This window comes from Podarcis melisellensis (assembly GCF_964234715.1).
Source record: "Podarcis melisellensis genome assembly, chromosome: 1".
Lineage (NCBI taxonomy): Eukaryota > Metazoa > Chordata > Lepidosauria > Squamata > Lacertidae > Podarcis > Podarcis melisellensis.
This window is the reverse complement of record NC_138528.1, coordinates 104,559,113-104,586,993: the sequence shown is the minus strand read 5'-3', so window position 1 is coordinate 104,586,993 and position 27,881 is coordinate 104,559,113. Positions and strand designations below refer to the sequence as shown.

Here is a 27,881-nt window from a genome sequence, read left to right as displayed (position 1 = left end):
ATATTTAATTGGCAATTTGGCTGTTAAAAATGGCACAGTGTACAAAGAACTATAGTCAGATAGATAATTTTTAAAGAAATTTTAACCCCAGCTTGTAATGCATGCCAATCACTCAGGCAAGCCTACAACAATTAAATCTACAACTTTGTCATGAAATAACAATATACAAAACAAGCAAAATAAGATAAAATAGAGACAGGTCCAGGAGATAAGAATAATAATAATCAGATAAAACATTATCTACTCAGTAAAGCAAAAGCCTGCCAGAATAAAAAAGTATTTCTCAGCCTGGAGGATGATGACAATCAATTTATAGAAAAATGAAGTCTCTTTATTTATTATTGGAACAAGAAAGTTCAGGATAGAATTTATCCTTCCTCTATTTTAGATGCAATGTAATCAGAAGTTGTTTCATTAAATACATGGTAATTATGTGAAAGCAAGTGGTAAAATTCAGTGAAACTCAGCAACACTGGATTGTCTGTTTTCATTTTTCTTTCTTTGTTCTGTTGCTATAAGGCTCCCTTATGTCTTCAATATTGTTTCCTTATTTCTCTAGTTTTAGTTTTTTGACTAAGCATTCTGGTTTAGCTTTCTGCATTATTGTTACGCTAGAAGAATTTGTTGCATCATTTTCCCTGTAGTTATTTGTATATGAATTGATATACAATACAAAAAATAAAAAAGAAGATAGCAAGGCAGGAGGTTACCTGAACTGCAGACGGCGAAGAATTCCATATCTCAGGTGCAGCCACTGAGAAGGCCCTGTTTCTTTTCCCAGTCAATTGCTCTTCCAGTATGGGCATGACACAAAGAATAGTCTCTCTGCCGTATCTCAGAAACCAGACAGGTTCGCATGGGATCAGGCACTGCTCCTTCTGGGAAAATTCTGAAACTTAATTGCCACATTGGTGGTGATGGGAGGGGGGGAGGGATAGGGCGGAGAGAGCCACAGTAAGAGACGAAAGGGTTAACTTTGCTCATGCCCTGTGACCCCTTATCAGTCACTTTGCACAATAAAAATCTGAAAGCTGTCTGACAGCGCAATACATACACATTTAAAACCTGCAAAAGTTTGAACAACTGGCTCTGCATGCCTACTTGGAATGTTGACTTGAGTCATAGGAATACAGAAAGCTGCCTTATATTAAACCAGACTGTGGGTCAATTTAGTTGAGTAATTGTGTACAGTGGTACCTCGGGTTACATACGTTTCAGGTTACATACGCTTCAGGTTACAGACTCCGCTAACCCATAAATAGTGCTTCAGGTTAAGAACTTTGCTTCAGGATGAGAACAGAAATCATGCTCCAGCAGCGCGGTGGCAGCAGGAGGCCCCATTAGCTAAAGTGGTGCTTCAGGTTAAGAATAGATTCAGGTTAAGTATGGACCTCCGGAACAAATTAAGTACTTAACCCGAGGTACCACTGTATCTGCACTGACTGGCTATGACTCTCCAAGAGTTTCCTAGCCCTTCCTAAAGTTGTCAGAAATCGAAGCTCAGACCTTCTACAAGCAAAGCAGTTGCTCTGAGCCACCGAGCTAAAGGCCCTTCCTCAGGGAACTTCTCTCGAATCCCTTTGAGTTCAGTGGGACTTACGCCCAGGTATGCGGTGCCAAGATATTCCTGTCTTGGGCCTAAATTTTGGTCCCGGCCAAAGTGTAAAAAACTTTGGTTCAGCAATTATACCTAGACTTCCGACTGAGGTCTGGGATCATAAGCTAGCTGTCTCTGGCCCTCAATTGCCAGAAGGCCCAAGATTTACTGCACCTGTGTTATCTATAGAAGCACAGTATCTCAAGGAAGTACAGTACTGTACCCGGTCGCTACTTGGAATATCGTATTTCAGTTGTCCTGTCATGGAGGCCATTATCAGACAGAGTGCCTGGAAAGTTACAATTAAGAAGCCCTTTTCCTGCCTGAGGTGAGAGCAGGTAAGAAGGTATTTAAAAATTTACCTCGTATTATTTCTCCCTCCCCCTGCCCCTCATGAGCTCCTGGCTAGACCCCCCACTTTTGTCTATCTTTTGTACTTTTCCTGATCGGCGCGTCTTGTTGGGGGTCAAAAGAGTGATTCTAAAGCATTGTAGCTCAGGCTAAGTTATTTTAATTTTGTGTGTTTCTGTATTTTCCCAAATGTGCCTAAATTCTTAATTTGTCTTGCTTTTAAATATTTTATTCTTATTTGCTGAGAGGGTTCTCGCTACGCTGCTGTTTTAGTCTTTACTTTTGTGTTATTTGGCCTGAGTGAGTGGACTAGTAAAAGGAGTGGTGGTAGCTTACTACCTTGGAGTGTTTTGTTCACCCTGAGTTTGGACTAAAATTTTCATTCAGCACAGAGAGGCACAGGCCTGGATTTTCGGTGGGGTTTGAATTGCATTTGGGGCAGGGGGCAGGAGTTGAGCAAACACGGATTCCTTGACATTTGGTGGCCTTGTCATGGTATTAACTATTCTGGGGCATATTCAGGTAACTAAAAGACACCCCCATGTCACTCCATGGCTAGGGACTAAAACACCCCTTGTACCCTGCATCATAAAAAGGATTATTCCAAGACTGTGTGTAGAATCAAACCGTAAAATAGGTCACTTCCTTTAGGGTCCTCATCTCAGAAATGCCGGTTTTTCTGCTTAGTTCAAGGTGTTTTTTGTTTTGCTTTATACAAATACAAAATGGTATGTGCCTAGTTGGCTAGTCATAATGCAATTAACAGGCATGCAGGAAATACTAATAAAGTCAGGCCAAAATCAGCTGAGCACTTTTTACAAAATAATAATAATCTAGTTGAGGCTTGGAAAAGCAGACCTTAAGGTCAAGTTCCACAAAAAGTTCTGCTTTGAACTGAAGAGTATCTGGTGCAGAGAAATGTTGTGAGTTGTGGGTGCCAGGGTTTGTAGGTGCCAGGTTCCTCTAAATTCCTGGGTCTGATAGGTGTTAGAATTTAACCAACGCTTGAAGTGTTGAAAAGGATGGCATACTGGGTTTAACAAAGTATTAAAGTACAGGCCAAACCAGCTTCCCGTGTTCAGGAAATCGCCTGGGAGATCAACCATTAGCCAAAGACAAAGGCCATTAACTAATGACAAATGGGTCGTTAGAAAAGCCAGAGGGAGGGGACTCTGAGCCTGATGGAAAATGGGAGGGGGCTCTCCCTCAGCTCTGAGTTACCGTATTTTTCACTCCATAAGACACACCTTTTTCCTCCTAAAAAGCAAGGGGAAATGTCTGTGCGTCTTATGGAGCAAATGCCTATGGGTGGCGGGGGGATCCTGCTGCAGTCGCGAGCGGAGGAGGGAGAGAAGAGCCCGCTCGCTTTAAAGGAGCAAAGCGGGAGAGGAGAGGAGCTGCTTACATGGCTGTAAGCGGCTCCTGTCCCGTTGGCTGCTTTAAAGCGACCGTGCTCTTTCCCTTCCTCCTCCCCGCTCAGCTCGCTGAAAAGCAGCAAACCCCTCTCCTGCATTGTTAGTTGCCTCCTTTTCCACACATCCCACGCATGCTTCATCCCTTCAGTGTTTTTCCTTCCCTCCCCACTTAAAACATGGTTACAAAGCACAGATCCTCAGGATTTTTGCATTGGGTCACCTCAGGTTCACCATCAGATCACATAGCATGTCCATGGCTACAGCCTGCACCCAAAAAATCATGCACCCACTGTTGCCTGGGGCCACAATGGCGCATAAACGTGGTTACAAAGCACCGATCCACATGGATTCTCAGGATTTTTGCATTGGGCTACCCCAAACTCACCGTCAAATCACATGTCTGTGGCCACAATATGAACCACAAAAATCATACATCCACTGTTTCGTTCAGAATATTTTTTTTTCTTGTTTTCCTCCTCTAAAAATATTGTAATTTGAAGGCAAAAGCAGAGTTTTACAATTGGTGTATGTGTGTGTGAGCTGTCTTTGACTTGTATTAGACTGCACAGTCAGAAATTTTGAAAAAGAGACTTAATAATTCCTGAAGAATGTACACTCATCTTTCCCCCTAACTATTAAAGTGTATTAAGTCAATCATAATAATTACTAGGAACAGAGCTATTAATGTTTTATTCACTTAGTATAGTGATAGTTATTAAAATCCTTATCATTTTGTCTAATTAGTATCACTCGCCTATAAAAATATCAAGTAGGAAATGTATTAACTGAGATGGAAAGATGGTGTATTGTAAGTGATTCCATTTTAGAGTGCTTCATATTAAGCTATTTTCTTTTAACCGGCCAGTAGCTTGTCTAGATTGATTCACAACACCTAAAACATTTGAACATTTAAGTGTTCAAAGCACAGTGTTCCTCATGTTTTCATTACTGCCTTCTGTATTCCATGCCTATATTGTCACCTTATAACACAGTTATATCACACAATTTTGACATTCTGATGTATGAAACTTTGGATCTCATTATTTTCATGTGACGAAATTTTCTTCTCAATGTGTCCTTTTGCTGTTAGATCAATATTGACACTCATTTCTGTGGTAAATGATCAAAGCTACAGTTTCCAAGTACACGATAAATATCACATCTCAGCATGTGGGAAGCACACTCAGAAGAAAGCTTGAGAGGCAAAAGAAAGTTTGAGAAGGAAAAGTCACCTTTGAGAAGGAAAAGTCACCCAGGTTTGCCATTGGGTGTGCATTCTGTGTTTTATATGTGGTTTTACTCAAACCACTTCAGTGTCATCTCCAAAGAGGCACAAAATACCTTCCAATCCAGACCCCAACTGATGGATGAACCTGAACAATGCAAGTGTTTGTGATCATTGTTGCTTTTTTTGTTTGTCACACTCACATTATATATTTAAAGTTAATCCTTGAAACATTTTAAGTAGACACTTAAAAATGGGAAGTATGGTGTTGCTCTCAATTGAAGCATCATCACCTGGAATCCTTGGGCATATGTATTCCACCACATACACCCCTTTTTCTGGCTGAGCACTTTGAACAATGGATTGCTGTGGTTCATAGTGGAAAATTAAAATGGCAGCTAGACACAAGCTGTTACTGCTCCTGCCCACTACCATGGCCCATTGATGTCCAGAGTCATCTATGACATTCAGTGATTCTGATGAGTTTTGTGTGTGCCAGCGAGTTTATAAATTTCTCCACAAGCAGGAGAGCAGGATCAGAGAACAGGAAACAATTATGTTTTATGGAGGCAGATCCATGTAAGGGCTCTTCCTTCAGGGAGGTGACATAGATCAGTGACTGAACATCTGTTTTGCATGGAGAAGGCTCCAGGCTCAATCTCCAGTTAAAAAGGGATCAGGCAGGAAATGATGGAAAGTCCTCTGCTTGAAAACTTGGAGAGCCACTGCCACTCATAGTAGACAATACTGAGCTAGACAGGCAAATTGTCTGACCTGGTATAAAGGCAGGTTCCCATTTTTCAGTGCTTTCGGTAGCTTAGCAAGTCTGAACTCCTTAGAATACAGTGTAATCAATCACTAGTTCCTCCGGTACCTCAAGCCAAGTATATGTAGGAGAAGCCCTGTTTGGAATTGCTGATGAGCAATGTTTCAAGAACAACTCCTATCTACATGCATCTCAATTTAGATTAGACTGCTTAAAGAACCACACGGTTTCCTGCTACAGTGAATAAGCACAAGACAGCCAAGTCACATCCTTTGCAGCTGAAGGTCACTAGCTTCATAAAAGCAGACAAGAGCCGATCCATAGGTGGAGAAGGCTGTTCTGCTGGTTGCACGGGGCTCATACTCACAGGAGTGAGTTATTGTCAGGTTTTAAATTAACAGTGTGGTGCTCTGCTAGCACAAGCCTGACATTAATACACCATGCAGGAGATGTTCAGTATCCTCTTCCTGCAATAATTTTGAGGGTTTAGTAGAAGAACCAAAAAGAATGACAGCACAGGGAACCATAACAGTGGCTTAAGAGAAATATTAGCCATTGGTCTGTGATAATGAAATTACTTAGTTTTACAACTGACTTACTAATTTTAATCTCAATAAGTATTTGTAAGTAGGAAGGAGAGCAGGGCTGTAAGAGAGTTCATTAGTGCTTTATATTGCAAAAATGAATTAAAATTAAATACAGGGGCAATGATAAATAATAAAAAAGATAGTTAAAAGGAACTGTGCTAGATGTGATCAACTGTTAAGTTTGGGCTACTTGGGTTTTCTTCTTACTTTATTATTTCTATAAATTTCATTTTGTTTGTGCCAGTAGGCAGAGAAATACACTAAAATAAATAGAAAAGCAAGAAAGTATTCCTTAGAGAAACTGTAAATCAACTAGAAGCATTTCTAGACACGATGCCCCATTGCAGACTTATCTATCTAATTTATACCACACTTTTCTTAGGCTCCCAAAGCAGCATAATAATAAAACAGTTAGTAAAACCCTAGAATAGCAAACTAAAACACAGAGGCAATTACAAACAACAGTAAATCTATGAAGCAATTTTCATACTGGTGTGCTGTTGATGGGAAGAAAGAAGAGGTGGGTAGGAATGGAGGAGATACTCAATTCAGTTCACATTTAAAGCTGAATCAATCAAATTATTACTCTCTGAAAAAATATGAAAACCAAAACACAGCCATCCTTCAAAATTCTTATCTGAATTTTGCAATCAGCATGTAGATGAGAAAAGGATAGTCTACCTGGAGAAAAGACCTGAAGTAGCCTTTGCCTGTTTCCCTCACACAGAGAAATCCACAGATGGGGTATTGCTTCCAAGAAGGCCCTCTCCCCAGATGCATAAAAACTGGGAGGAAACTGGGAGTGACATCAGGATGTGTGTCTGAGATCTGCACATGCAAAGGGAAGGGTATTGTTTTTTCCCATCATCTAACAGCAACAACAAAAGTAGTCTTGGCTATAACTCCTTTTCTAAAATAAGAACAAAAATTATTTTTTTAAAAAGTGTGGTGGACCATAGAATTCTTTTAAAAAAACCAAAATCATTAATTTTTTGAATTTTATATTTCCAAATAAACATTTTTCATTATACCCATACATTCAACAACTTCCCTTCCTCCTCTTCCAAGGTTCTTTTTAATTTACCCACATTTCCTGCATATTCTTGTATATCCATCTAATTCAGTTCTCCCATCTTACTTCCCTTTTAAATATGTTATATTGTTGAATTTACCTTAATACAGGCAGTGTTTTCAATTGTGTGCAATTATTTTATACATACTCAGCAAAAAAAATCCACTCTTTAAATACATGTTCCTCTTGCCCTCTAATTCTACTTGTTCAACTTGCTAACTCTGCATATTCTATCATCTTAAGTTGCCAGTCCTCCTTAGTAGAAACCTCCCTCACCTTCCATTTTTGGGCTACCAAGATCCGAGCTGCCGTTGTTGCAGACATCAATAAGTTTTTTTGACACCTGGGTACCTCCGTCTGCACCATTCCTAACAGGAATGCCTCTAGTTTGGGGGTGGGGATGTTGTTTTAAACATCTTTTCCATTTCATTATATATCATTTTTTTGACTTTTTTGCATGCCAATGTTTTTGCATGCCCACCACATATGAAAAAAAGTTCCTTCCATTTCTTTACATTTCCAACACAAATCTGATTCTGATTTATACATCTTGGCTAGTGTACTCAGGGTTAGAGACCCATCTATGAAATGTTTTCATGTAGTTCTTCAACGTGTAGCATGCAGTAAATTTCAGATCTTTCTTCCAAAGTTTCTCCCAGAGGTCTAATTCTATATTGTGCCCAATATCAAATGCCCAGTGGGTCACTGAAGCTTTAACCAGCTCATCTTTTGTTTCCCATTCCAATAATAGTTTATACATTTTAGACAATAGTTTTTCATTATTCTACAATAACTCTCTTTCAAACTGTGAGCTTTGGTCCAAAAATCCAAACATATCATGTATCATATTTTAACTCCGTAAGACGCACTGGACCATAAGACACACCTAGTTTTTAGAGGAGGAAAACAAGAAAAAATATTCTGAACAAAACAGTGGATGTATGATTTTTGTGGTTCATGCTGTGGCCACAGACATGATATGTGATTTGACGGTGAGTTTGGGGTAGCCCAGTGCAAAAATCCTGAGAATCCATGTGGATCCATGCTTTATAACTACGCTTTTGCGCCATTGCGGCCCCACAAAACAGTGGATGTGTGTGTTTTTTTGGTACAGGCTATAGGCATGGACATGCTATGTGATCTGATGGTGAATTTGGGGTGACCCAATGCAAAAATCCTGAGGATCCATGTGGATCCATGCTTTGTAACCACGTAATTTATAGTACTATAACCAGTCAGTAACCTGTCTCCTTATTTCTTCCATTGGTTTCAATTGGGGTTCACTCCCTGAGAAGTCCAACAAGTGTCCATAGGTTACCCACTGTCTATCCATGTTGCTTCTCTTGATGTAATTGCTTCAGTTGGCAATAACTATAGGGGTGTCTTTCTTTCCAGCAAATTCTTGTATTTCTCCCAGACTCTATACAAATTCCTCCTCTTGACATGATTCATAAAACTATTATTTATTTTAGCTTTCCCATACCAAATACATGCCCAATTCTAAGACGATACCCTGCTAGTAGGACAACCCTTCAGATCTCTTCATTTACAGTGCTAGTCACAGGGGCAGCTAGAAAGTCCAGCCATTTGCAGGAGCCACACTCTAGTTATCATTCTGTATCGGTGTTGAGGCTTAACCCTAATTAACTTTTAATTCTGCAGTGTTACCAAAACATGCCAGACAGAAGCATTGCAGCTCAGCATTTTCCCTGAATACAAAGAAGGCCACAGGAGATACCGTACTTTTCCGTGTATAAGACGAGGTTTTTTTACTCTAAAATAATGTTCAAAAATGTGCCTCGTCTTACACATGGATAGTGAATGGCGGGGACAGGTGATTGGCTGCAGCCACGAGCAGGAGATTTGGTGGCTGATTGTTGACTGCTAGAAGGGCTGCTTTGGATTGGCTGCTGCTGCTCTAATTGGGTTGCTGATTGGTTTCTGCAGCAAGGACTGCTGTGGATTGGTTGTTGCTGCCACGATTGGCGGCTGCTGTTCTGGGATGCGCGTGATTGTCAGCGGACAGCTTTTCTTAGTCGGGTTAGTGATTTTCTGCTAGGGAAGGGTCTGTTGGCGATCGGCTGTCGCTGTTGCAAGTGGGGTTGGTTTGGCGGTTGCTGGCGATTGTCAGCGTCGCTGCTGCGGGTGAGAGATTTTCGACAATTCCCCCCCCCAAGCTGTACAACTCTGGGCAACCCCCCGAAAGCTCAACAACTCTCAGGCATCTCTCCCCATTTTCTTAAAATTGATTCCCCAAAATAGGGGAGTCTTATACACAAAAAAGTACAGTAATAGGAATAAAATGTTTAGAAAAAGCAGTAGGATAGCTCTCCCACTTCTCACGGTCAGTATCTTGTTTATTTGCTTACCTAATTTGCACCCCCACGTGCCTTGAAAGGGTCTACCCTGTGATCGTAAAATAATTACATTAATAACATCATACAAATCATATGGTAGAAGAGTAAAACAGAGAAACAGTTGTTATAGACCATCACAGTTTGAAATTGAGGCAAGAAATTCATTAAAGTTTATTTAACACAATTGGCACTTTTTTCTCCAGTAAAACAATGATCCCATATTTTAAAAAGATTCTTATAAATACACAGAAAAGAAGAAAAAAAAGTTATATTGGAGGCCTCAGTGTATAGTATAGTGGTGAGCACTGTTGCTTTGCACCAGCTATAAAACGCTTTTTTAAACCCGCTGTTCACTGCTGAATCGAAACAAGTGTCACTTCACAGAAAACCCAATGGGTGTTTGTTCAGATTCAGCAGTAAACAGTGGGTTTTCCCAGGAAAAGTTGCGTAACAAAATAAGAATCTCTCAGACTCGTGACTACAAATCATGAGGCAGGTGGAAGTGTGGATGAGTCCATGCAATGCAGGCAAAGCATGTTGACCTCATTCAACTGCTGTGTATTCAGAATTATCTGGTGTTTTGGGTCATGAGACAACAACAGTAGTTGGTACTGGATATGTTTGCCACTGCTCTGCATTGCTCTGCATCAAATATTACCTTTATTCTTATATAAAGAATGGGGTCTTGTTTGGTGAGGGTTTGTTGCTGTTGGTTTTTTGTATCGTTACTTTAGATTTTTGTGGTGGTTTATGTAGAAATTGTTCAGTTTGGTTTTGTATCTTTAAATGTTTTGTTTATTGTTTATGACTACTTTTTATGTTGTGGTTATGCATTTATTTTTTTATTTCATGTTGTAAGCCGCCTCGAGCACAGTTTGAGCGATGGAAAGCTGTCATACAAATAAAATTATGTGTGTATGTATTATATTGGGAAACTTAGTGGTATTTACCATTAAGAATTGAAAATGGAATAGGTTTTTCGCCCTGCATGCTTGAATGTCACAAGAATCCAAGACTCTTTCTGCAAGCTTCTCCCCTTAAAACAAAATGCAGTGAATGCTATCACAAACAATGATTTATTTTTTTCCACTAGCACAAGCCAAGGCAAATATTTTTGAGACTGAGGCATAAGCATATTATTTATGTAGATTTCCCCCCTTATTCTACCCCAAAGGCTCTTGTGATTTTAAAAATATTCTTATCCCATTTAACTTCACAGCATCAGGCTGAGAGATACTGCCTTGCTCAAGGCTATATGGTGAGCCATCAGTGGCTTAGGAGAATTTGAATCTGGGTTTGCCACATCAAAATCCAACAGTATCTCTATTGCGTGAATATTCCAAATGCTCCAGGCATGCAAAGTTTGTGTCTGTATTTTTTTTTGGGGGGGGGGGAGTGAAGGAAAACCATGTTTGAATTATTTCCTTCCCCCGAGCCCCGAAAAACCCCTTGCTGTTCAAAGAGATCTAGCATGCCAGGAAGAAATGGACTTCCTAGTCTTTCTGGTGCAGTATTTTCTGGTACAGTTTTTTGTGAGAAGGTAGTCTGCGCAGACTACCTTCCCACATCTGCACAGCCTGATGTGTACAGTCCAAATATATGTGATATTGAGAGGCCTTCCTCCTGGGCATTGTCGACCAGAAGGTGCTAAAGAAAGATAGAACATTTTTCATGTATGCGACAACAGCAGCAAGGATATTACTTGCTAAGAATTGGAAAACTCAAGATCTACCCACACTGGAAGAATGGCAGATGCAACTGATGGACTATATGCAACTGGCGGAGATGACTGGCAGAATCCGAGACCTGGGAGAAGAAAGGATGGAAGAAGATTGGAAGAAATTTAAGACTTACTTACAAAAATATTGTGATTTAATGGAATGTTAAGAAGGATGCTTGGTTATAAATAATTGGCCATCACTAAAATAGATCAGGAATTGATGATAAGAGAGATTAAGAGAAACAAACTTGCAGGAGAACTACTTTATTGTAATTAAATAAGCGGTCACAAAATTTGGAAATAAGATGATAATTTGCTTGACAAAAATTTATTAATGATGTAAATGGGAGCGGGAGGCGTGAGGAAGCTCAAGGATGATATGAAATTTTGTTAAAACAAAGCAATACTGTTTATTATTATTGGATTTTTTTCTGTAAAAATCTTAATAAATATTTATAAAAAAAACAAAAAACAAATATATGTGATATTGGTCTTCATGCTTCCATACAGGCAGAATAGAAATGTTCACCCATTGGCATGCAACATCTTCTGAGCAGTGTGTAAACAAATAATGATGTAACTGAAAGGCTGCATCAGTTGGTTGGAAAAGATGATCTCATGAGTATCGACTAATTTGCCAGCCTTCAGCCTTCCTCTGTCTCTCTAATCAAAGGAAGCAGCTGGGAAGAGATGTGACATTTTAAACCTTCCACTGCCAAAATGGAATCTAGTGAATAACACTGCTTCGCTTTTGCAGTGGGACAGAAAAATCATTTGAGGCTTTGAGAGTATTTTGCATGCAGTGCCTTCATTTTAGCACTGGCATCTCCCACTCTCACTTTTACCATGAAACAGTTTGAAACCAACTTCTGAAGAGCGGCATTGAAGACAGGACAAGCCTATTTGTGCTGACCACCGTTTTCCTTCTGCCAGAGATGGCTCCCTGCTTTGAGTCAAAACTAGACATTGTGTAGGTGAAATTAACCTGCACATTATTAGACCCCAGAGTAATCACCACAGTCTCTTTGATGGTGAGAGAGAGAATGGAAGAGCATTTGGCCATTTAACCTTCTCATTCAGAGGGCTTTATAGCGTCAGTGCTGGGCCGTAGAGAGGCAACAACCATACAAAGTGGATACTATTGTTAAAAGTGAGCCAATGGCTGGCCTGGATGAGTTGAGTCACTGTAGACCCCTATGAGCATTTCATTGACTAGGAACACTGTAGTCTTTAGTCCTAATGCGACTTACCATGTGGGACAGCAGTATGCAGGTGTGTGGGTTCCTGATTTCTCACCCTGACAATCTCCCATTTCTCCGCTTCTCTCCTGATTAATGGGGAATTGGGGTAGAGGCTTCCTATTCAATGAAATCCTCAGGTGCTTTCTTACGTGTTTTTCCTTGTAAGAGAATTTTGGGTATTGAATGGATCTTGTCTGAGCACTCAAGTTTTCATTGGCCTCGTGAATTCTGTGATACATGCCAGCAGAGGCTGTAGTTTGATAGCACCTTGTCGCTGAGGTGTGGAAACAGGTGCTGTATCTCTTGCTATGTTCCCTTCCCTATATAGTAGAAGCCTACTACTATAGAGGCTTCAAGAAAATAATTATAAGAAGAAAGGAAGAGCCTTGCTTAATCAGACCAAAGGTCAATATAGTCCAACATCCTGTTCCCATAGTGGCCAACCAGATCCCTATGGGATGACCGCAAACATAGGAGGCAACTCCTAGGGTCCAAGCTCCCTTTGGTCCCACCCGCCCGCCCGCCAATAAAAGATTTGAGGGGGTTGGGCTTACGTGCCCCCCACAAGTTTAACAACACTCCTCTGCATGCATGCTTTGTTGATACTTAATCAGCATGATAGAATCAACACAAATTAAACACAAAATGGAATGTCTGTTGGTATGAACAGAAAAGGCTGAAGTTGCTTCTCCTATGCAGATTCAAATACGTGTGGCTGTGGACTGCTCTGGTTTAATTTGAATGGGGGGAAGTGGATTAACAGCTAAATAATGCTCAAATGTGGACAAGCGCTCATTAGCTCCACCTTTTTCTAGGGCTGCATGCTTGTGCATTCCACACAATGTTACTTAAGAATCACTGAAATAATGTACATGCTTTTCAGAAGCAGTTAAAAAATATGAGTTGATTTTTTTTCATCTGAATTTGCTGGATAGCTCTATCCAAGCAATTTCTCATTATGGACCATACACAACAACATTCCTTTGCTTAGCCAGCACTTCAGATGAGAGGAGGTTTGCCTTCTTTTGTTCTGTTACCAATGGTAAGCAATATGACTGCCAAAACTCTGCCATCTCTCCACAGGAACATTCATCATACACACAAAAGTTTGTTTTTGCCTGTAAGGCGCTATTTTCAGGGGCTGGAGGAAGAGTGCACTTGAATAAGTTCTTTACAATGTGATGCTTAGTCCTGTGTCATATCAGCAACGGGAGCCAATTCATATTTCCTCCTGTCACATGGCAACGCGAGTCAAATTTATTTGAATCCCTTTGCCAAGTTAAGCAAATGGTGTGCAGAGGTACAACGAGGTGTGCAGAATGCATTCTGTTGTTTCACAATGGGGACAGACCTCAGCTTGGTGTTAAGAGTACCTGCTTTACATGCAGAAAGTCTGGTGTTTCCATCTATGGCTGGGACTGGGAATTTCCCATGTCTGAAACCCTGGAGAGCCACTGTCAATCAGAGTGGATGACGCTAAGCTAGATGGAGCAATAGTCTCACTCAGTATTAGGTTGCTTTCTGCGCATTGCATTTCTTTAAACCTTTTATGTAGGATACAATTCTATGGTCATGTTCCTAGAGTAAATCCCATTGAGCTTAATGGGACTTATTTCTGTGTAGATTCATATTTACTAGTTTTGTTTTGTCTTAAGCTTTAACATAAGAATATAAGAGCCCTGCTGGATCAGGCCAAAGGCATAGTCCAACATCCTATGCCTATGAGGAGCCCCAAAGGGGGGACCTGTGCAAAGAACACTCTCTGCATTCAGAAGCATTCTGCCTCCAACAGTGGAAGTAAAACTTATCCACAGTAGCTAGTAGCCACTGATAGCCTAATCTCCATGAATTTGTCTAACCATCTTGTAAAGCCATTCAAATTGGTGGCTATCACCCTCTCCTGTATGGTACCAGGTGGCTGATGTGGTGTACTGTTTAACACTGAGTATGGCAAAGAATTCCAGCAACTCCTGCAGCCAAGTTGGTGCCAAATGTATCTGATTAACTTTTGACCACATCAACAAGGCCAAGAGCAGGGGCTTGTTGTCTGAGCAGCCCAGGACCTCTATACACACTGCCTAGACTTCTGCCCCAGGGATGTAACTTTGGTGCTGCTAATGCAGCGGCTTGACTTCACCCCTGGAGGCACACTCCCATTGTCTTTTGAGACAGAGGGATGCCAACAACAATGGCAAGGAGCAGTATGTCAGGTAAGCTGTATCAAGGATGGGGAAGCAGCTCCTTGCTTTGGGACCAAAGTGGGCAGACAAAAGGAAGCACACTGCTGCCTAAACTACTGAACGGGAGTAGACGAGTGGGAGGAAGAGAAAGGAAGGGGTTTACCAGGCTGGGCATATAATAAAACACTAGAACTGGTCTCTCCAATGTTTTGTGCACCTTTCTTAGGAATCTCGGCAACTTGGTCTTCTGTAGCATCAGTCAGTCCATCATTTGACCTGTGGGACAGAACAGCATCCTCCTAACAAAAGAGGAAACCCTATCATCCCTGAAAATAGAGAAAATCTCAGGAAACACCAGTCCTAGAACTTAGAACTAATTGCCATGATTACTTGGTGTATTTATTATTTCCTGTTCTTGACCCCAGTGGCAGGTATGTGACACTCAACAATGGGGCCATCTCTGTTGCCTTTATGGCGCTTATTGACCTTTTTTCCCCAAGAAGCCTTTTAGGTGGAGATCTTTATGCTGCTCTGTCTTGATATTGGATTTGAAACTGTTTCTGCATGTGAAATTGCTTTTCATTGTTGTTTTTTTCAGAGAGAATTCTATTTTTTTTCATTGTTTTTAACTGTGAAATCACTTCAAAACATTCAGTAGGAAGTGATTCATAAACGGGATCAAAATAAGATAAGTTAAATGCAAAAACTGATTCTATCCATGACTATCGCTCTGAAATAACTGCTTTTTTATATTCATGTCATGTATCGGATGCTCGTGTTATGCTGCAGACATGGCATGATAAGAGTGTTTCTATGAGATCTGAAATTGCCTTTGTGGACTAAGCACTGTGGCCAGCTCTGAGTATACCCTTGCTGACTTTGCTTTTTCCCCATCAATGCTGTGTCCCAATATTTGCATATAATGGGTGCTGTATAGTTTGTATAATCTTGACTAAAGTATGTGCCACATGTTTTATTATCTTCTTGTTATTCATTGAAATGTTTGCAATGTAGGAATGTGATGCTGATTATTATTAAATGCATATTAATTTTTTTCCTTAGGCATTACAATTTAATATGATTGATAGCTTATTTCAGCATTTTTAATTAATAGATAGTTTTGTTGGGTTTTGGCATTATTTCTTTTTTCATTTCCTTTTTTTTGTAATTGTCAGGTGCCTTTTGACCGGCTGTCTATTGCAACGAAAAGTGAGGTGCAAACATAAAGAGGGAAATGAAATAAACATAGGCAAGTGACATTAACTGTCTTCAGATGATTATTCCATGGTTAGCACGGGGATCCTGTGGCCCCAGAAGATGGAACATTTGACACATGGATTGGTTGGTAATGTGCCGCCTTCCAACACACGTGTGTGTGTGTGTATCCCCCTCCCACCATCCAGTCATATGGAAGGGCCACAGCTTAGTTGTTAGAGCAACTGCTTTGCATGGAGAAGATCCCTGGCTCAATTTCTGGGATCTCCAAGTAGGCCTGGGAATATCCCCTGCCTGAAACCCTAGGTGGCTGCTGAGCTAGGTAGACCAGTCATCTGGTTCAGTATAAGGCAGCTTCCTATGTTCCTAACTATAGGTAAAGGTAAAGAGACCCCTGATCATTAGCTCCAGTCTTGACCGACTCTGGGGTTGCGGCGCTCATCTCACTTTATTGGCCGAGGGAGCCGGCGTTTGTCCGCAGACAGCTTCCGGGTCATGTGGCCAGCATGACTAAGCTGCTTCTGGCGAACCAGAGCAGCGCACAGAAACGCCCTTTACCTTCCCGCCAGAGTGGTACCTATTTATCTACTTGCACTTTGACGTGCTTTCGAACTGCTAGGTTGGCAGGAGCAGGGACCGAGCAATGGGAGCTCACCCCATCACAGGGATTCTATGTTCCTAACTATACGTCCAGGCAAAAGAGGAAAGTAGGGTGGCAATGATGCCTTCTCTACCCACTATTGGCTCCAATCCCTGATTGACTGACAGCCCTTCCTAGAAAAACATATTCTCCATCCCTGTGCTGCTATATACAGTATATGGTCAAGATGGGGTTATTCTGTTCAGAAGTAAAACAGTTGCATCCCTGTGTGGTGGGCATTTCCATTTCTACTCAAGGAATATCCCTAAGTAATATTATCTGATGATTCATCCAATATTACTGTCTGATGATTCATTCAATATTAACATTGACTGATTACTTTCCTGGCAAGAAACTAAATGCGCAATTCTGGAGAATGACTTGGGAGTCTGTCTGCAGGCCAGAGCAATCAGGTATCATTCGTGCTGTGTTTCCCACACTTGGGTCTCCAGCACTTCTTGGACTACAACTCCCATCACCCCTAGCTAGCAGGACCAGTGGTCAGGGATGTTGGGAGCTGTAGGCCAACAATAGCTGAGAAACTCAGCATTAATGTATGTTCTGTTCCCTTTGGTAATATTGTAGATGAGAAACTGGAAATAAATATGCCTCCTGGCCGCACTACTAGATATGCCAGTGATCTATAGAACAAGCATCCATAGTCTCTTGATCAAACAAAAATCCATCTTTCATTTGTATTTGAACAAAGACCCCACTGTGTCCTTCCATTTTGTACAGCAGATATAGTAAATACTGAGCAGAAAGAGAAGAAAGAGGTTGCCCTTTTGTTCCAACACATTCCTTTAAAATTCTTACTTATTTAATAGTGCTTGGTGCTTTAAAAAATTGTTGTTGTTCTTTCTAAACTTCTTTGTAATTGATGCGTAATTTCATAAACTTCACATGTCTGTCTTCAGTCTTTTTTTCTTCTTCTTTTTTACGTTAGCGTAACTTCAAAGCAAATCTGTGGCAAAAGTTGAGTTTCTTACATGTATATAAGAAATATACATCAAACCTATGTTTTGTAGACTAACAATGCGTAGTTCACTGTCCAGGTCAGTTTGACAACATTTTCGCTTTCCTTTATAGATGCATCAAGCTGAGTAGATAAACAATGGATGGCAGCCTGCTACCAAAATAGATTTTCCCCAATAACACGTTTGTTACCTTGTGTTATGTAAATTCTAGTTGGCTCGAAGTTTAGCTCCATTTGATTCCTTTCAGAATGCTCTTTTTGCACAGTAGGTTTGGAAGTCATTACTTTTTTTGGAATTAGTTTTGAGTCAGAAGATGTATTCAGTGGGAGACTGAAATAGGGAATCACACGTGGAAGTATTTGGTAGAGGGGGTAATAACGCTTAAAAAATAATTTTATTTATAATTTTCATTTATATACATTACAACAATTATGCAGCAAACATTCTGACATTTCAAACTTTGACTTCCTTCCTCCTCTTTCTGTGGTTCTTTGCATTTATTTTCATCATTTCCTGCATACTCCAAAGTAAAGGTAAAGGGACCCCTGACCATTAGGTCCAGCTGTGACCGACTCTGGGGTTGCGGCGCTCATCTCACTTTATTGGCCGAGGGAGCCGGCGTTTGTCCGCAGACAGCTTCCGGGTCATGTGACCAGCATGACTAAGCTGCTTCTGGCGAACCAGAGCAGCGCACAGAAACGCCCTTTACCTTCCCGCCAGAGTGGTACCTATTTATCTACTTGCACTTTGACGCGCTTTTGAACTGCTAGCTTGGCAGGAGCAGGGACCAAGCAACGGGAGCTCACCCCGTCGCGGGGATTCGAACCGCCGACCTTCTGATCGGCAAGTCCTAGGCTCTGTGGTTTAACCCACAGCGCCACCCGCGTCCCTTTACTCCAAATTATTTTAATTTATTCTTTTCTTCATCTATTCTCATATCTATCTCATACACATTTTTGAAACTGCAAGTTTTTACAATAATCCTGCCAATGTCTTGATCTGTTTACAGTTTGTTTGTAAATACTCAATAGAACATTTCCATTCCTTTCTAAAGAGTTTATTTTCTTGATTTCTTATTCTTCCAGTAAGTTTCGCCATTTCTGCATACTCCATTAATTTTTGTAGCCATTCTTCTCTCGTAGGGACTTCTTCTTCTTTCCATTTTGGGGCAAATAACATTCTTGCAGCTGTAGTTGCATACATAAATAAATTTCTATACTGCTTAGGTGGTTCTGATCCCATAATTCCCAAAAGAAAAGCTTCTGGGTTGTTGTTTTTTTACAAATGTTATCTTAAACATCTTTTTCAATTCATTATATATCATTTCCCAATAAGCTTTTACCTCACTTCAAGACCACCACATATGAAAAATGGTACCTTCTTTCTTTTTACATTTCCAGCACTTATTCGATTTTGATTTATACATTTCCATATTATTTGTTTCATATCCTTTTTAAATAAGTCATTCAAATGATGATATTGTAACCATGTTGTTAACATCCCTGATAAATCATTAAACTCTTTTAGTTTAAATTCTCTACCCTCCTCTCTTAGCAAATTTCTGTCATATTTTTCTTCTTCACTGCTATGACTTCCATAGGTGAAAGCCAAAATGGTGTTTTGATCTCCAATAAATTTTTATATTTGTCCCATATGCTATACAATTTTTCCCTAATTATATGGTTTGCAAAACATTTATGTACTTTCACCTTTTCATACCACAGATAAGCGTGCCAGCCAAAAATATTATCGTGAACTTCCAAATCTAAAATATGCAGATTCTTCAATAACAACCATTCCTTCATCCAGCACAGACAAAATGTTTCATAATATAATCTCATATCCAGCAGGGAGAAACCTCCTCTCTCTTTCATATCTATCAGTATTTTATTCTTGATTTCTCCCTTGCCAGATATATTTAGAAATATCTTTTTGCCATTTATTGGAACAATGTCTTGCCAGTCACCGGTATTGGTTGAAACAAAAATAGCATTCTTGGTAATACCGGTACATTCATTTTTATGGTCGACACTCTACCCAGCAGTGAAAGTTTCATTCTGTCCCATATTTGCAAATTTCTTTGAACATCCTCCCAAGTTTTCAAATTGTTATCTTTATACAAATTTATATTCTTTGCTATTATCCATACACCTAAATATTTAACCTTCTTTTCAGTCTTTAGACCTGATATATATTTTTAGTTGAGAAATAACCCTTGTGCCAGAACAAGGCTGAAATAATTGAAACAGCTTTGGGGAAAGGGCTACTATATACATACTGCCTAATTCAGCTGATTTTATATAATGTGACACTCCCAGGATAATATATTCATGCTGTATAACAGCAGGGATTCTGTTTTAAATATAACCACCTAGTTAGCATCTATAACATCTAGGGATGAATCCAGCAGCAGATTCATATGCTGTCCACTATCTGGAATGCAAGCAATATTCCTGGGTATATTTTACTGTGTGATGTCCACATTCACTTATATATGGCTGTATTCATCCTTTTTGTTTTGCAAGAGACTATATTTCAAGGTTGCATTGAGTCTCCTAGGTCACAACCCCTAAATCCGCAAATTCTTCTTTGTCTAACCATTCCAGCCATGACTGGTCCTTAAACATGCTTGCATGTCTGTGTGGGACAAGTTTCCTAAAGTGTTTTGTTTTTGTTTTTTTGTCAAAATACAAAAATGCACATTCTCTATTCTCTGTGAAATGGAGCATTGCAGGATAATTTGATATGGATTATTCTTCTTGCTTTACTGGGCTGCTCAATTAAATACTCTTTGAGTCAGTGTAATAATGTTGCCTTTCACAGATGGTTTTGTTCAGCCGTAGTGTCTTTTCTGGGCTATAGATTTTTTTTTCTTACCTGCTTCTAAGTCTCCTTGTGTGTTTCCCACCATGCAGCAAATAGCAGCTTCACAGTATGTGGTTTTAATGGAGGGAAATGGCATGAGGGGGAAAGGGTTAACCCTAGTCTTGCAACTGCTTACAGAGCAGCTTTTTAAAACCCTGTTCTTTTGCATCTTTATTTTTCTCCTGCCTTTTCCTTGCCATGATTCAAAACTGAAAAACTGGTTTTTCTTCAAGTTTTGTTTATTGGATAACTTTTTAGATCCTAATAAAACATTGATGGTACTAACCCCACGGGAGGTTTGGGTACAGCAAATTTATTCAGTTCATATTTCCTGACAACTGCAGGGATCTGATGTAAAATAAAATGCCTAAGACATATGTATCTGATTTTCTGATGTTCTGGAGTTCTGCCAACAGTTGTTTGGGTCATATTTCTTTGCTCCATCACTGATGCTCCCACAGAGTTCAAAGCTCACCTGTGTGTTTATATCCCCAAGCAGTGCCTGGTGGTGACTACCAGAGACTCAGGTGCATTTACACTAAATTTGAATGGGTTGGCACTGTGGCTTGGACATGTGCGTTGTTGAACTATTGAGCAGTCTCAAATTGTGCCTCTATCTTTTTCCAGTGGGAAGCTTTTGTAGCAGTGGTTGGGCTAATTTCAATCTCCCTCTTCCAAAAGGTCTAAGAGAGCAAGAGGGTTGAGGGAGAGAGAAAGAGGAGTCATGCTAGATGTTGGGCAATATTTGTTTTTATTTTTGGTATTTACGCCAGCAATTCTTGTGAATAGACTGCAGGTTGGGCAGACAGCCCACTCCATATACTGGACCCAGAAGATCCTGTTGTTGGCACCTCATAGCTCAGAGAAAGCACAGACAGCAACAGCCAAAGTTTGGATTCCCCCTCCCCCCTCTGAAATAAGCCTAAATTTGCATATATAAAAATATGAATCGGCATAGTCAAATGTTGCGCCCCAAGTCTTTTTAATTAGCTAGCAATTGCTCCTGCTTTCAAGGTGGCACATCTCTTGGCTTCACCTTACAGTTTTCTGTAGAGGCATTCCTGGATTCCAGTAGACAAGCCTTTGCTTCCAGGCAGCCTCATGTTTAGGCCAATTCCATTCTTTTAAAAGAAGTGACCAGCTGAGGAGTAAATCGTCTCGAGACTGAGATGCAAAGCATACAGTGGGGCAAGAGAATAGGTCACATTCAAGCTGGTCTCAGTCTGTTCCTGCCATCCTTAATAGACAGCTCCAGAGCAACCCTTTCTCTAGGTTACAATTGATGGACACATTCACCAGCCCTGTGTCCTCTGCTTTACATCTCAAATATCTTGGGGCTTGCCTTTGGAAGGAACTTGTTATGCGGAACTGGATGTGCACTTTTCGACTGGGTCTCTTGAAATTCAAATGCACCAATGCGACATTACTATTCCATCTCACCCTGCTCCATCCATCACAGTCAGTCTCTTCCTTGTTCATGTTCTCCTGGGCCTTTACTGTTTTGTCCCTGAAATGGAAGATGTCTCATGTTTGCATGGGAAAAAAAGACTGCATTTTAATTCAAAACCTCTCCCTCCCCCCATTTTCTTGTTTATTTGTGTGTGTTTTTACTTCCAATGTTTATTTAACTTTATCCCCCTCCTCTCTTTTCCTTCCCTTTCAATATGTAATCATTTGGCTAAAGGTAACGTTAATTTTGGATAATTGAGTAACATGCTGTTTGTTTCTTGACCATATGTCACTTAGGCCCACCCACTGTATTAGTCTTAGGCCCCTCTCACCTTCAATCCAGGCCTGAGAGAAAGTTTTTTGCCATGAGGGAGAATGTGGTGCACAAATGCCATTTTCAGCATCAGCCCATGTTTATCGTAGCGTATAGTTGTCCCTTTTATTTTTACATGGACCAATTTAGAAATAAGAAGCTGTGTGGTAATGAGAGCCCAGGTAAGCTTGGGTTTGTTTGTTTGTTTAGGCTGCCATCTCCAAGCGGCACATTCTGAATCATTAACTAAAGCCAGTTCTTCTCTAGAGTAAGTCATTTGAGGACAGAGGGTTAAATGTTTACTAGATCTCCAACCCTGTTTTAATAGGAAACATCCCTCTATAGCATTTCTATATATGTAGGCACTGACCATTCAGTTCCTGATGTGTTATTTATAGCAGCCTTCAGAAAGGATGGCACTTGAATTGGTTATGTTGAGAATGTGAATGAAGAATGCATATTGGAGATAGAGAAGGTGAAGGTGTGGATTTGCAAGACAGCTGTCAGCCTTGCCACATAAGGCCCATTTTCTTTCCCATGTCACTTGTCTAAATTTATTCATTTTCATTATCACTGGAGGTTGCTTTTCCCCTCCTTGTGAAGTGACTCATAAGTCCACTGATGTCAATCATAGTCTTCCCACTAAAGTAAATGGATTTTGGAAAAGGTTTGTGGGTCGTGTTTGTTGCTAGCTCTCCCTTGGATTGAAATTTTGTGAATTATTAACAGTGGTTTCTTCTTGGACTTCATAGATGATTGACAGAATGTGGATTATGTACCCCAGTGAGATGACAAATCATATATATGCAGCTTTCTTGATGCACATCATTAATGCAAACCCACAAGGTATCATGGAACAGGGTTGTTTCTTTCTTGCATGCTTAACTAATTTATTAACAAATATCTGAAATATTCCCTTCAGAGGGTGACTTTCCCATAACAGAACCAGGCTATTTATATACAAAAACAAAAGAAATGAGCCACCAAGATTTCTTCTTAATTTGTGCTTAGCGCCTATGAATTTGGTATACATAGTCATAAAGGGAAATGCAATCTGTGTCTCATTTAAGATAGAAGTCAGTTTGGGGCATTATGGTATCTTTCATGCTCAGAGAGAATGTGGGTTTAGGAAATAAGCTGCTCAAGTTGTCAAACAGCTGCTCTCTGTGTGTGTGTGTGTGTTTTTAAGGATATTCATATATATATTTATTTTCATGTAAACTCCAGATTATTAAATACTGGAAGTGACATTATTAAATACTTTCTTGGACATGAGCACCAGGCTGGATTACTGCAATGCATTATACGTGGGGCTGCCTTTGAAACTGTAGCTAGTGCAGAATTCAGCAACCAGATTATTGACATTATATATAATGTCATGGCATATATAATGTTCATGGCATGACTGCACTGGCTGCCAATAGTTTCAATTTTAAGTGCTGGCTTTGACTTACAAAGCCTTATGTGGTTCAGGACCCTAGTACCTTGCCATTCCCTACACGAACCTATATGGACCCTACATTTCTCATCTGTGCCCTTTCTGAGGGAGGTTCGGAGGGTGACACAATAATAGGCCTTTTCAGCAGGGGCTCCCCCAGGTCCTTACCATCGTTCTCAACAATGATGGTCCTGGCACCATCATTATCAACTTTTAGGTGACAGTCAAAAATGATCCTGTTTACCCAGGCATTATGGTTCTTAATCAGGATATATGGCATGATGATACTTTTGCCTGTTTTGGTGTTCATCTTTTAGAAGTGTTGGAGTAGGATTATTCCCCAGGCTAATCCAAATTCTGTGCCAAGAACAAATGAATCCAGCAACTTATATGAGGTATGTAAATTGGGCAGATTTGCATATATGTGCTTATTTTGTGCATTTTATTCTAATTCTGCAACACATGGGTTGGGCAAAGGACTTTTTAGAGCATGACAGTTTAATCACTTAAACCATGGCTAACCAACATGGGCCCCTCTAAATGTTGTTTGACTGCAACTCACGTCATCCATGACCACTGACCATGCTGATGACAGCTGGAGTCCAACAACATCTGGAGGGCACCATATTGGCTCCCCCTTATGTGGAAACATTCCACTTGCCCATTCCTTTTTCTGCCTCTTGACATCTCACCAGACCTACCTATTTCCAGGCTTAATCTACGCATTTATGAAAAGCTACATCATATGGTGAACTTTTTCAAAATGTTGAGTTGTGCACACAACTTGCTTGCACAGAATCACATCGTTTGCATAACCTTGCTTTTCACCCCCCCCCAAAAAAAAAGATAAATTGAGGACAAAGGAGTAGAGGTGGACTTAGGGGAGCACAGCCAGTTCGCCCACACTGGGCTCCAAGCCGAGAGGGCACTGCAGGAGGCGACACAACAGTGACTTAGAATCTAAGGTGAGAGGTGGTGTGCCTGTGCCAAATTTTGGCATTGCACTGAAATTTCAGGGCCGGAGGTCTGCTACTTGAAAGGAGGGTACTTCTTCACACACAATGCATAATTAACTTAAACAATTTGCTGACAAAAGATGTGGTGGTGGCCTCTAGTTTAGATGATAGGACAAATTCATGGACAATATGTTTCTTATGATAGCTAAGCAGAATCTCCTGGTGCAAGTGCAGTATGGCACCCGGAGCTCCAGTTACTGAGAAACAACAGCAGGAGTGGTCTGTTGCCTTCAGGTCCTGCTTATGGGCTTCTAAGAGGCATCTGGGTATGTACTTTGTGAAATAGGGTGCTGTATCCTTACATTCTTATGCAGAGATATGGAACAATGGCACACTGTTGTGCCAGATGGGGAAAAGGTGGTGTTTAGCAGTCGAGCGTAAAAGGTATGTAAACCAAATAGTAACAAAAACTGCTGTGCTCCAGAGCAGTTTGACTTCCTGCGGAAAGGCAACGGGCATAGTTTTAACAGGCAACGTGGGACCTAGATCACCAAATTGCAATGTCTAGGAAAGATGGATGGGAGAGAAGTCTTCCTTGATAGCTTTTTGAAAACACAGCCTTATCCTATTTGAATTCCCCCACTTCTTTCTCTGTCTCTGGAGAATGATTGCTGGTGATGCAGTTCAAAGTGAAAGCACTGGGGATCTCTTGGATGTTGGGAATAGCAAGACCTCTGCGAGAAATGCTGATTAATCTGAAAGGGGGAAATGATAACAAATGGCACCTGACTTTGACTTTTAAGAGGGCAATAAGTCATTGGAGGGCTTCCTTAATGTGCCCTGGGATGCCAATGACTAGCAGCTGTTTAGATCTCATTTCCCTTCTGGTCTAACTGCGTTCTCATCAGCAGCACATTAAGCAGAAACATACAACTTGGGTCTTATGAACAGAATGGAGCTTTCCCAGCATATCTGGCTCAACAGAATGCTCGCAAATGGCAGAAAACTTGGTTTCTAACATCTGTTGGCATCTTTGCTGGGCACAGCCAGCTGTTGAGGCAGAATATTTCGTGTGCTGAAAAAATGAAATAAAAGGGGGGAAAAACCACAATGAAATCCCTAAGCTCACAAGAGCCTTGCCATTTCACACATTTGAAAAAGTGTTCACTGATTTCCGCAAAACCATTCAAATGTTTCAAAAATAGGTTTGAGTTATTTTAAAAAATTAGCACAATGTCAATTTCAGTGGTGCTATTGTGTCTGTTTTGTGCACAGATGTCTGATGGATGGTGGAAGTATCTGCTGCTCTGCCAAAGGAAAATGTTACAAGCTTCTGGGTTATAGAAAGCCAGAAAACAAATCCACTTTTTTAAAAAAGAAGAAGGGGGGACTTTATTTTGACTTTGAGGAGCAGTGTTTTGATGGTCTCAGCCAAACCTTGTGAAAATGCTGTTGCCTTGTAAGCGTCCTTAATTCCTCTGAGGGTAACTGAAGTTGGATGTGTATGTAAATATGTAAAACAGGCTCATGTCGTGTTTCTGGCTCTTGCATTGTCTGTGAATGCTCAGTACAAAGGAATAATGTGAATAACTGATGGCTGCTCCAGGAATTCCTTTTACACGTCCCTCCCGGCCACTTGCTCAGGCTGACAGCATGTTGCCACTACCCTGCATGGTAGCCAGGGGTGCCAAGTTGAATAAAATATGTGTGTGGGTGTGTCAGGTAAGCCCTGCCCTGTGTAATTGATCACAAGACATGGCACACTATTTGAATAGTAATGCCCATGAACTTGGGAGTGGGAGACGGCCCCCTCAAATATTTTATTGGGGTCTGAAGGGACCTTGGTCCCTCGGAGTTGGCTCCTATGATGGGAGCTCAGTTGCTGTGATGGGCAACAAAAAGCCAAGAACTCTGTGTGCATTTGGTTTTAGCAGGATATTTGCAGCGCCATGCTGAAACCGCCAGGTGTGCACCTTCAGTATGAGCCAAGCAGAATACCATGCTAATGGGCATTCAGATAACTTTGGATGCACCTCCTCCCCAACCAAATGCAAGTTAACAATGTGTGGGCTGAGTCCGTGCCGATGGCAAAATGAATATGTGGTTGATTCATTCATTGTCTCTGTAAACCCCAGACCTTAATTCCCCCCTTCCCAATTCAAATTTGCAAAATGAGCCTTGTGTGAAAGATGAAAGGCAGCATCAAATGGGTTAAAACAGAGGACTCGGAATGTGGATTTGCTTCCTGAAATAGAAAGGACTTACAGTGTCGTGCACTAGAGGTGCTCTTTTCTGGCTGAGGTCAGATATGCTTAATGAGAGCACACAAGGGCAGATGCCCATGGAGAGATGAAAGCGTGCTGACATGAAGCGGGTAGCTATCCAGGGAAGGATAGCAAAAAGGCAGAGGCCAGCCCTAGTGGGGAGCAGGTGGAGTGAGGCAAGGGGGAGCCCATAAAAATGATTCGAGCCCATGAAGTCAGTATTCCAAACAGCTGCCATTGGTACAAATGGCTTCATCCCATATCCTGGGAAGTGTGCAGTTTGAGTCTATCTGTGGTCAGCAAACTGGAAGCTAGAAAGCTGCTAACAGAACTGGGAAATGTTTAATACAACGTAAGAAAAATATAAAAAACAAAGACTCTGAAAAAAAACACCAGTGGCTTCACAGATAACCTTTAACTGTGCTTATTCATTTAGAGAACCTTAAACAGAAAGGGTTGGGGTGTGTTTGTGCAGGAGTTTGACTTGACAGTGGTTGTCCTTTGGGTCTGCTAGCTGCAGCTATGTAATAAACAAATCACCGAGCCAGACTCAGAAACAAAATATAAGCTACCTACCCCTCCCCGCAAATGTACAAAAAACCCATGGAAAATGTTATTGTTAATGATTAACTTTCTGAAACATTTAGCAGTACGTCAGCTTTAAAGGCAAATGACTTAGGACTTATTCTGATCTTGTTTGTATTGAGACATATTTAGAACAACCTGTCCAGAAGACAATCGGATCACAATCGGGGCGGTGAGTTTAGGATGACTTCTAATTCTGTTTGCAGTTGAAAGAGCAAGTCATGCAGTTTAATTGCTCAATGTTGGTATCATGCAACATGATTGGATGGGTGTATACCCTCTTCTTCTAAAAGGGTAACTTCTGCAAACTTTGCAACAAATATATGAACAAATGACCCATATAATTCTGAAGTGAACTGCTCCATGCTCCAAGATATAGACTGTGATGTCTTGATCAATTATGCACCATCCTGAGGGTGAGATACAAATGGGATATTGCTGGCACCTGTATGTCTTGAGAGACATTGGAGTGTGTCTCCAGGGGTGAAATTTAAACCACTGAAGAATCACAGCGCCTGCTGTGGCTGCAGAGAGTGACAACAAGACTCTCCTCTTGGCCTTGCTGGTGTGGTCCAAAGCAAGGAAGAGCAATACATTTTGCACCAGCTTGGCTGTAGGTGTTGCCAAAAGGAGGCGTACGTTGTCTTAGGGATTCTACACCTGATTTG

The 27,881-nt window shown here is 40.7% G+C and overlaps 1 long non-coding RNA gene across 5 annotated transcripts; it reads left to right on the top strand.

The window, feature by feature from the left end:
* Positions 1-1,512: 1,512 nt before the first annotated feature.
* On the top strand, positions 1,513-24,411 carry LOC309380315. 5 transcript variants are annotated; one of them, XR_014172827.1, is made up of 6 exons: positions 1,513-1,935; positions 10,590-10,700; positions 14,738-14,942; positions 15,687-15,760; positions 22,723-22,816; positions 23,726-24,411. It is a non-coding gene; the product is annotated as an uncharacterized lncRNA (long non-coding RNA). The 5 variants fall into 5 exon arrangements; XR_014172826.1 differs by lacking the exon at positions 10,590-10,700; XR_014172825.1 differs by lacking the exons at positions 10,590-10,700; positions 14,738-14,942.
* The last annotated feature ends 3,470 nt before the right edge of the window (positions 24,412-27,881 follow it).